General features: G+C 41.9%; 1 long non-coding RNA gene across 2 annotated transcripts; it reads left to right on the top strand.

Moving 5' to 3' along the window:
• The first annotated feature begins 7,395 nt into the window (after positions 1-7,395).
• On the top strand, positions 7,396-10,611 carry LOC123128191 (uncharacterized). Of its 2 annotated transcripts, none has more exons than XR_006462951.1 (4): positions 7,396-7,876; positions 7,991-8,695; positions 9,392-9,779; positions 10,468-10,611. It is a non-coding gene; the product is annotated as an uncharacterized lncRNA (long non-coding RNA). The 2 variants fall into 2 exon arrangements; XR_006462950.1 differs by lacking the exon at positions 10,468-10,611 and having other exon boundaries at positions 9,392-9,598; positions 9,687-10,461.
• Positions 10,612-10,860: the final 249 nt, after the last annotated feature.

The following is a 10,860-nucleotide window of genomic DNA, read 5'->3' as shown; positions in this document are numbered from 1 at the left end:
GCCGCCTGTCCCCGCCGCGCGCCTCGCCGGCGCGCCCTGCTCCTCCCGCCGGCGAACCTCGCCACCGGCGCCGCCATGCCTCGACGGAGAGCGCCGCCTCGCCCCGCCGCCGTCCTCCTTCATCTCCGGCTCCAACTCCGGCGAGCCCGGCTCCACCTCGGAATCTGCGCCCAGATCCAGATCCACACGAGGTTGCCCCGATTTTTCACTAAGTCCCGAAAATATTTGCATTATGATGCTCCCTTCATCATGCCATAACTTCATGTGTACTACTCCGTTTTGTGCGTGACATATATCAAAATGTTCATCAGGACGTGCTCTTCATTTTGCTCCATTGTGCCATGCTTGTTTGTGTCCATCTTGATGCCCAAATCGCTGATGCAAGAGTGCTATAAAATGTTAGGTGCTGACTCTTAGCAGAGTATGAGCATATGTCATTTTTGCTACAATTGTTGTGTGCTACATATGGGCATGAGCTCTACATGTGTTTTGATATATGCCATGCCATCTTTACAAGGGTGTATGCCATGTATTTTTGTGATCAATGTGATGACTAGCACAAGAATGCAAAGTAGCTCTCGTGATATTGCTGATTTCAGGGACTTAGAATTTCACTAAGTCATTGCTCTGCTGTTATTTTTATGCCATGTATTCATGTTGCTACGGTGAGATCCATACTTCTTTTGAGTATGTTCAGTAAGGATGATTTGGGCATATGGTTGTGCTCTATCCATCCATGCCCCTGTTTGCAATTGTGGAGTGCCCTAGCATGTTTAAATCTTGCTCTACTTTTGCTATAAAATGTTCCTAGCAGATTGCTTACATGTTAATCAATTTTGCCATGAATGTTGTGGTTGATCCATGCATGCTATGAGCTTGTTCTTGCTTTGGTTAGCTTCATGATCATGTATTCTTGTTGGTAGTATGCTTATCTTGTCATGCAATGCCTTGTGTTGAGTGAATCAAGCTCGCAAAGATGCCTTCATAACTCTGTTTATGCCTTGCACAGTTTTCTGCTAAGTCTGAATCTGTTAACGAAACTTGCTATGTTTACATGGGTGCCATTATATCTTTTGATCCTTTTTGGCTTATGATTAGTAAAGGACTTTTGTTCTATGCTTTGAGTAGATTCATGTCATGGCTTGTATTGCTACAACTACATTTTGTTGCAATAAAACATAATATTACCACAAATTCCCCAGTTGTGGTAATAGGCCGCGCATATTGCCATAACTTAGTTTGGTCGCAATAAATACTAACTTTGTTGCAATAGAAGCCTCATATTGCAACAAACTGTATTGGCGTTGCAATATGGTAGCGGTATTGCGACAAACAAATTCCGTTGCGTGAGGGCAGTCATTTTGTTGTAGTAGAGACTAGGTATTTCAACAGAACAACTATTTATGGCAATATTCAGAAAGATATTGCAACATCGGGGGTGACATTGCATTAGTTACAAATATTATTGCAAAATGGGCTAACTATTGCAACAAACTGCATCAACATTGCAATATGGTAGCGATATTGCGACAACCAAATTCCGTTGCGCCAGGCAGTCATTTTGTTCTAATAGAGACTAGGTATTTCAACAGAATAACTATTTGTGGTAATATTCGGAAATATATTATAAAATCAGTGTGACGTTGCATTAGTTACAAGTAAAATAGTGGAAAATATATTATTGAAATTTATAGATATTAAGTTATGATTTTTGCAATCTTTAAGGAGTAATTAAAATATATTTTAATTGCACCAATTTTGATTAACCAAAACAATAGAAGATGGGGCTGCCCCGTGATTCGAACTAATAGCGCCACACGCGTGGTCACGTTACGCTAACCACGAGAACCATTGTACAACTGTGACTGAAAATAGCACTAAAAGTATAATAACAAACCCTGGCCGCACTATTTAGATTTGTGACCTATTTTGAAAAGATTCGTGAATTAGAAAAAGTTCACCATTTTCGAAGAAAACTACACAAACCTCAAATGAAGAAAAAGTTCATAAACATTAAAACAGTTCAATGGTTTTTTTTCAAAAATCTAATGAATATTGTAAAAAGTCCATCAATTTTGACAAAAAGTTCATCAAGTTTGAAAATTAGTTCATTGATTTTATAAAAAGTTCACAAATTTGAAGAAATAATTCATCCATTTTGAAAAAAGTTCATCGGGCTAGAGAAATAGTTCATCCATTTTGAAAAAAGTTAACAAATTTGAAGAAATAATTCATCAATTTTGAAAAAGTTCATCGAGTTGGGGAAATAGTTCATCGATTTTTAAAAAGTTCATCAAATTTGGAAAAATAGTTCATCGATTTGAAAATAAGTTCACGAATTTTGAAAAAGAATTCATCGGTTTTCAAAAAAGTTCATCGTTTTTTTAAAAAAATCATCCATTTTGAAAAAAGATCATGTATTTATAAAAAAAGGAAACAGAAAAATAAAACGAAAAAAATGAAGAAACCATTCCAAAAAAGAAAAAAAGAGAAAAAGGACAGAAGAAAGAATAAAAGACTGTAAAGTGTGTAACTAACTGCGTCAGCATTGGTTTGGTCGAGTGGTTAGTGCGTCCTACGACGATTCAGGTGTAGTATTGGCATTGTTTTTGCGGTTTGTAAAAACAGAAGAAAAAAATGTAATATGGGCCGGCCCAGCGCGGTGGCGTGGGTGTGCGCCGTTTTGCGAGAATCGAAGAAATGGGCGCTTAAGACGCCGAATAGCATTTGCCATCCTATTCACCGCTCGCTGCGGCGGGCAATCGTACAGAGCAGCGCAACTAGCAACAGACATGGGCCGGCCCACTTATACATAGTGCGTCCAGCCGGATTGGGGAACCTTCTAGAAGGTTCCTAATTCTCCAAAAAAATCTAGAAGGTTCCCTGCACCGGGTTTTTTCCTGTATCATTTTTTCTTTTTCTTTTCGACTTTGTATTGTTTTTTTATTTCTCTTTTTCATTTTCTTATACTTTTCATTTTCTGTTTTTTTTCTTTTTTTTAGTTTCAGTTTCTTTTCTTTATGTTTCTTTTCACAATTTCACAACTTTGCAAAATTTGTTCGCAATTTAAGAAAAATGTTTGTTTTTTCAATTTTTGTTCGTGAGTTTCAATAAATGTTCCTATTTCAAAATTTCTTTGCAATTTTCAAAAAAATGTTCGTGTTTCAAATTTTTGTTCGTGAGTTTTGTAAAATGTTCCCATTTCAAAAAAAATCACACATTTCAAATTTTTTTTGCAATATTTTTTTAAAAAAATTGTGTTTTCAAATTTTTTTCACGAGATTGAACAATGTTTCCGTTTGAAATTTGTTCAAAAATTTCAAATTTTGTTTGCAAATTTAAAAAATGTTCGTGAATTACGGAAAATGTTCCTGTTTTCAAATATTTTTCTCAAGTTCGAAAATGTTCAGTTTTTTAAAAAAAATCGCAGATTCAAATTTTTTTGGGGGAGGGGATTTTATAAAATATTTGATTTTTCCAAAAAAGTTCCTATTTTGAAAATTTGTTCACAAATCCAAAAAAAATTTGGTGAATTTCATAAAATGTTTTTGTTTCCCTTTTTTTTCCTGTTTTTTTCAAAAATGTTCGCATTTTCAAAAAATTATTAGTAGTTTCAACAAATGTACTCATTTTCAATTTTGTTCCTTTTTTTCAAAAAATGTTTGAGATTTCCAAAGATGTTCGAGTCTTACAAATTTTGTTCGACTTTCAAAAAACATAGACTTTTGTGAAAAGTAAAAATTATGTTTGAAATTTTAAAAAAAGATTAAATATTTTGCTCCCTACAGTTTACATAAACTGAGCTGCCAGATTTAGACAAAAAAAATTATGTATTATGGTGGGTAGGGACGTGGTTCACTCACGTTAGATCGTGTGTTCTATACTACTCATGCACACTTTTTTTGGGGCTTCTTCTTTAAGTTTTGCAGCTGTAGTTCATTTCTTTAATAGTCGCGCTGTCATATTTCCACGAAAGCAGCCGTGGTGCACTGGCTAGTTGCTTTAGCTTTCCTGCTGCAGATCTCGGGTGCTTAGAGAGCCGTTTAGGATTTGCCCTTTCGTAATGGTGGTTCTGCTAACTGGCGCTGAACGAACAGGCCAGGCAATACAAGCCTTGTCTCTGATTTATGTACGTACAGCCTGTAAACCGGTGGTAACCCCTCGTGTCGATCGGTGGCAGAAACCACTCCAGAACCAAGTAGCTTTGAATATGGATGCTTCTTTCTTAGAAGAAGATCATACGGGGGCTTGTGGAGCAATCCTGCGGGATTATAGGGGCTTATTCATTGGAGTTTGTGACGACAAAACTTGATTATGTAGCTGATGCGTTGTCGGCTGAGGCTACAGCTCTACGGGAGGGTCTCAAACTCACAAAAAACAGCTGGTTGTAATTTTGTTCGTGTTCAAACCGACAGCCTAATTCTTGTTGAGGCTCTATAACAAAACTTGGGGCATTCGATGATCGCAACGCCAATCCTAGAAGATTGCAGGTTACTACTAGTTGCTTTTGGGAAGGTCGTTTTAGAGCATTGTAATCGGGACTCTAATAAGGTAGCTCATGTGCTAGCGTAAAATGGTCGTGTTGATCCACCAAACTTGTGGTTGGACTCACCGTCCTTTTTTATTTCTGAACTATTAGCAGACGATGTAAGCATTATTTGATTTAATAAAGCTAGCCATGATGGCTTTCTTCTTAGAAAAAACTGGCATTGAATGCCCTCTTACCAGGGCCGGCCTATATACTTTTGTATTTCTTTTCGTCAAAGACACAAAAAAGGATTGAAATTGGAAGCAGAGGGAACGAATAGACCCCCGGCCCCCGCGTCGCTCTCGCGGGGGCGACTCGGGCGGCGCCAACCCTAGCCGCCGCCGGGCCCCCTCCCCTTCCCCTCTACCTCGTCGCCACCTGAGGGGGTCGCCGACAAGCCGCGCGGCCGCCGAGGAAGGTGGCGGCGAGGATCTGCCTGCTCCGTCGCACGCGGGGGGCTCTGGAGCCGAGGCGGCGGCCTCGGGTGGTGGCGCGACGCCGTTCTCAGCCAGCGGCGGCCGCGGGTGCTGGCCGGCTGCCTTGGCCGCTCGGGCGGTAAGGTGGCGGCGGGTGGAGGCTGCTGGACGCCGGGCTGCGGGGGCCCCCGTCCGGATCTGACGCATTCGCCTCCAACGCTCAGATCCCCTTTCAGATCCGGTCTTTGGTCGTCCCTGGCTGATGGCGCCGTGTTTGAAGCTGGGGCTGGGGGCGGTGTAGTGCCCGGAGAAATCCAAGCCGACTCAGCCGGCCACGACGGCGGCGACGCCCGCGGGCGCCGTCCCCTACATGTAGGCGCCGTTTTGGTACTTCCCTCCCCCTTTTGCCTTTCTCCCCTGCTCGTTTCCGGGCGAAAGCCAAAATCCATATGGATTGGGCGGCAGTGACGCCCGTGGCGCCGTCTCCTTCATGAAGGTGTCGCCTTTGGTGAGTTTTGGGGCGATGGCAAGTCTGCTCCGTTGGTAGGCGTTCGGCGGCTACGTGGTTGGAGGCTGCGTTTAGGCTTCCTCCATTGCAGCTTTGTCATCAACAGTCTCGCGTCGTGCATTTGCTTCTCCTCGTGTGCAGATCCTCTCAGTGCCAAAGTTCTCCTTGTTGAGCCCGGCGCTGCATGTTGGCGGTGCTCTGGTTTGGTCTTCCCGGTGGCTTCGGTGGCGGTTACTCATCCTAGCTCTAGGGAGAGCGTTTGCATCTTCCGACGGATCGGCGCCTCGAGCCAAGCGAGGGGGCAAGGAGCCCCTTTCGGAGATGGAGAAGGGTGTATCCGTTTTGGCCGCAGCCCATGGAGCTGACAACGTGTTTCTTCCAATCTGCAAGTTGTGTCTCCTCAAGGCCTCCCTGGTGTCACTGAGCGATGGATTGCGATCGATGGAGGGCTTCACTCTCTTCAAGCTGCTCCTGGGCTTTAGTTTTTCTTCATCTTTGCTTGTAGGTTGCGTGAAGCTAGCTAGCTGTTGCAGAGCACCATGTATCTCTTAGCTATTTTTTTTCTACTCCTGTAAGTGGGTTGATGATGTAATCCTGGCCAGTTGATGGCTTTGTTAATTCAAAGCCGGGCTCGTCGTGAGCCTTCGTTCTAAAAAAAAGACACAAGAAGGTGCAGCTGATAGGATCGGTCCTATATCTCTGCGTACGAAAGGTCAATGGATTTAAAAAAAAGGTTCATCGGTTTAAAAAAAACTCCATGAATTTGAAAGGAATCCGCGCATTTAGGAAAAAAGAAAATGGATAAAGAAAGAAAAAACACAAAAACGGAATAAAAACGTCATGAGAAAAAACCACAAAGTGACAACAAATCCATGAACTTTTACTCAAATTCATGAACCGTTTTCCAAAATTGATGATTTTTTTTCTAATTTGTTAACTTTTAAAAAATCAATGATTTTTTTCCAAATTCGATGAACTTTTTTCAAAATGAATGAACTTTTTCAAATTGATTAACTTTTTTTCAAATTCAAAGAACTGTTTTCAAAATTTATGACTTTTTTTTGTGGCGGTGGTGGCGGCGATCTTGCCAGATCCATCGTCCCAAGGACCAGGTGGCACCAGCTGCGAACGACGACGGTTGGGATCCCTAGACGCCGGTCACGACCCCTACTTCCGCGCGACGGCCACCCCTACCAGGTTGCAGCTCATGTCGTCCTGACCCGGGCGGCAAGCCCCGGCCGGCGAGCCGCCCCTGTGATCTTGCACGCCGCTCCTGGTCGGCCATGGCTCCTGCCGCCCTCTTCCTCCATCCTCGATGCTGACCAAACAGTTCCGCCATCCCTCTTCTCGACCTTCGCCCGCGAGCTCGAGCCTCTCCATCAGCCATGGATGCGAGCTTGCCACACGCCGCCTACCGTCGGACTTAGGGAAGATGACAGACTTGAGACGATTTCGTCGGGAATCTCCCGATCTAGTTCGTAGGGAAGATGACGGCTGTGAGATGATTTGTAGGGACTTGAAAACACTCAATGACAACAACAATGCAAAATATGATATCCTCTAAACATATGATGCCATGGATTGGTCATGTTGAACTACTTATACTTACCATACATATATACCAAATAACCGGGAAACAATGTATAAATAAGAAATATACAAATATCGACGGCGAGAACGTCAGAGAGGAGGGCGCCGGATCACCTCTCCATGATTCTCAGATATGGCGGTTTTTTCACCGAGAAATAACATTTTACAAACATATTTTAGTAACATTATATTGCTTTGAAATATTATTTTTTCAATTTTTTTTTCATTATTCTAAACATTCCCTCCAAAAAGAATTACCATAATTTAGGTTTACTGTAGTTTGCACCAATATTTTGTGTTCCCACCAAAAAAATAGAGTCTATTTATCCTTACCGCTAAACACCCTTCCTAACTATCCACCTTACTTGTTATTCTAAACAAAATCACACGGCGTCTTCACGGGCGATTGGATCTGAGCTTGAGGCGGAGATGGCGGAGGACGGAGGCAGAGGCCGCCGTCTCTGCCGGTCGACGACGGAGAAACGGCCGCAACCGAGGAGGACGGCCATGGAGGGGAGAGTGCTGCCTCGATCCGGATGAGGGGAGTAGCAGCTGCGACCTCGATGCGGATGAGGAGAGCAGCAATCGCGCCCGGCGGCCTCGGCTAGGAGCTTTGCCCTCTTATTCCCGCGCGGTGCAGCGGCGACCTGAGGACGAGTTCGAGGCACAGTGGTCGTTCCAGCACACGATGCCGGGGGAGGCGGCGGTGCTTCCTTGCCTCATCTGTTCTCCTTATCTGAGGTCCGTCCGACGGCAGATGCACACCCGACGTCGTCATGGAGGCTCCGACCCCGAGGCACCCTCCCTGCTTCCTTCTGGTTGCATCTCCCCCTGGTGAGCTCCTTCTTTCTTTAGTTCCTCGTAATTATTTTTCATTCTGCAGTAGGGTATGGGTGCCCGGGTCTCTTTTAACTTAATCCCCACAAATTTTCATATTGCTATGTGCAGATTCTATTTTATCCATGCCTACACGATGCACAACAAAACTCCTAGCAGGCTTGCAATCTCACGCGTAAGGGAAGATGTGTTCCTCTCTGGCTAGCACCTGCTCGATCAAATGCCTAGCCATTTCAATCGTTTATTGTAGGAAATATAAGGTGCACCCAAATAGGAGGCCATTCTGTGCAGCCTATTCTTTTCAGTTCTAGGAATCCTATGGTAGAGGGTGGTGTTAGTTCTATAAATAACTTTCAGACATCTGTAGTTTTTCAGGTTGTAGCGTGACAACTTTGATCAAAATTTGTTTCAGTTGACTCTACATTCCATTCGTTGATTTTGTGTTCTTAACTGAAATCAGAGTTTGTTGATGTAAGTGACTTGGATTAGTATTCTTCTCTTTGCTATGCTAATATTCACCTTGCTTCAGTTGACCCCACTTTCCGTTCATTGATTTTGTGTTCTTAACAGAAAGCAGAGTTTGTTGGTGTAAGTGACTTGGATCAGTATTCTTCTTTTTGCATATGCTAATATTCACCTTTAACAGCTGCTAAAGTATCATGGCATTATATCAAACTCTGCTCTGCCCAAATTTTCCAGGCCTGAAGAGAGGAAGTAGGCCGGCGGCAAGGATCCAGTGACGAGCGCCTCCGTAGCGCAGATACTTTGGATCTATGTGCTTTGGCCAAATTGGTCGAGCCTGAGACTGATTAGAAGGTAATATTGTTCATTCTCTTCGGTGATGAGATTGATTCACTTTCTTCCATATTAGAAAATTCAAACTAAATGCTCTTATATGTATTTCAGACCTTTTCTGATATCCTTGAATTAGCCGTGGAAGGCAGAGGAATTAGAGATAAAAATGTATCACGCTTTTCTCTTCTTTTAAGCATTTCATCTGTTTGATTCATTTTAACAGTACAAGGATTTCCTTTATTCATACGTGATTTGGAAGTGACTCTCACTCATGTGAGGTTTAGCATTAGGGATATTTCCATATGTTTACTTTGAGCTCATTTTATCATCTTTTTTGTTAGCGCCTTCCTGTTCTTCATTCATGTTAGACAGCGGTCCATGTACAGACCAAGAACAAAAAACTACTTATGAATGACTATTTTCACTTTTTACCTTGCACAAAATAATCGATTCCCTGGTTTCCCTTTATGTTTCTTTCTCGCAAATGCCATTGGAAGCTCTCTGTGATTTCTAATGCTGGCTATTTTGTTGGTTCATTGTGGCACAATTCGAAGCAGCCGCATATAAATGTGTAAGTGGCATCATGATTTGGGACACTACAGCGACATTTTGCTCATATCATAGTGCATACAACCTTTTTCACATGTGTTATCTTATTGTACCATGGATATCAGATATGCACTGCATATGTATATTCATTTGTTGTATGCTTTACAGGACAGATGGGCCTGGAAGATACACCAGAAACAGAAGAAAAAGTTCTCAAAATTGCGAAAGAGCGATATAGAGGCCGGTGATCAACTCTAAGCTCCACTTACAAGGCATACAAAACAGATGCAGCTAGATTGGCTAATCTGCCGGAAGATTTACAACCGGAAGAGTGAATGGATGATTGAGTACTTTGGCACTGATTCAAAATTTCAGGTTATCTCTAAGATCACTCTTTGTCTACTATGTGTTAAAATGAAATTGCTTTTCTGACTGTTTATATTTGGTTTTGATGAATTGATAGGAACACAACCGAAAGAACACTGATAACCGTAAGAAACAGAAGACAAAACACAGAATTAGATCAAAATCTTACTCGCAACTAAGTTTTGATAAGGTATGAGTCTAAGTAAATATGTATGCCTTGCTGCTAACTCTCACACACACGAAGAATGGAACATGGTCTAACACAGAATCCCAGGATGTTTAAGTGAGTAACTGACTTTTGGTTATTCTATAGTTATTCAATGATGTGCATTCGGCATGCTTCTGCATCAGCTGGGATTATTCATGTGTTGGATCGTGTTATTCTTGTTTCATCTTTTATAGTGTAAATATTGATGCGGCACCTATAATTGTTCTTTCCGTTTTGAGGACAAAACACATAATAGGTTGAAAACAAAGAAACTGAAACTCATGGTCCACTTTCAAGTGAGCATGTCATTGGCCTTCATAATTAGCTAGCTGCTTCTTCTCTTTCACCATGCGTTGCTGCTGCATTGAGTCACAACTTAAAAAAATGAATATGTGCTAGCTAGGGACATGAACTTAACTGAAACTATAGATCGAGTCACAACTTAAATCAATAGCGGAAGCTTTTAGTACATGTACTTGTGTATACACTTTAGACATTTACACTTGTAAAACTGTTCTGACCCCTCAGTTACATGGTTGCTGACACAGTATTACTCCTCCAGGTAGTTTGGCAACAATTCGTTTTAACAATGGGTCTGGAATAATTGTATGGCATATGTTATGTTGGACTCATTAACTAGAACTATATTTTTTTGATTTCTTGATTGCAGGATCCAAAGAACTAGCTTGACTGGACTTTAATCACGGACAATTTAGTCTTGGCACTTAATTGGGATGGCTAAATTACATTTGAGTTTCATTTGATGGATATTTACTATGAGAATTATGAATTTTATTAATCTACATATTATACATATGGTTTTAAATATTGTAATTGAATGCCTGTATTTTTTTTAGGTTGCAGTAGGCTATTGCCACAACCTCACTTTTGGTTGCCACATGTTAGCACCATGAAAATTAAAATTGTCGCAATAGTTTCTCGCTACAAACATTTCATCCGTTGGGATACCTACTTATCACCACCAAAACTAGTATGTTGCAATTTCTTGTTACGACGACCGGAATATTTGTGGCCATAAGTTAATGCCACAAATGTAGCGGTT

Source organism: Triticum aestivum, chromosome 6A (assembly GCF_018294505.1).
Source record: "Triticum aestivum cultivar Chinese Spring chromosome 6A, IWGSC CS RefSeq v2.1, whole genome shotgun sequence".
Lineage (NCBI taxonomy): Eukaryota > Viridiplantae > Streptophyta > Magnoliopsida > Poales > Poaceae > Triticum > Triticum aestivum.
The sequence above is the reverse complement of the archived record's forward strand: the minus strand, read 5'-3'. Positions and strand labels throughout refer to the sequence as shown.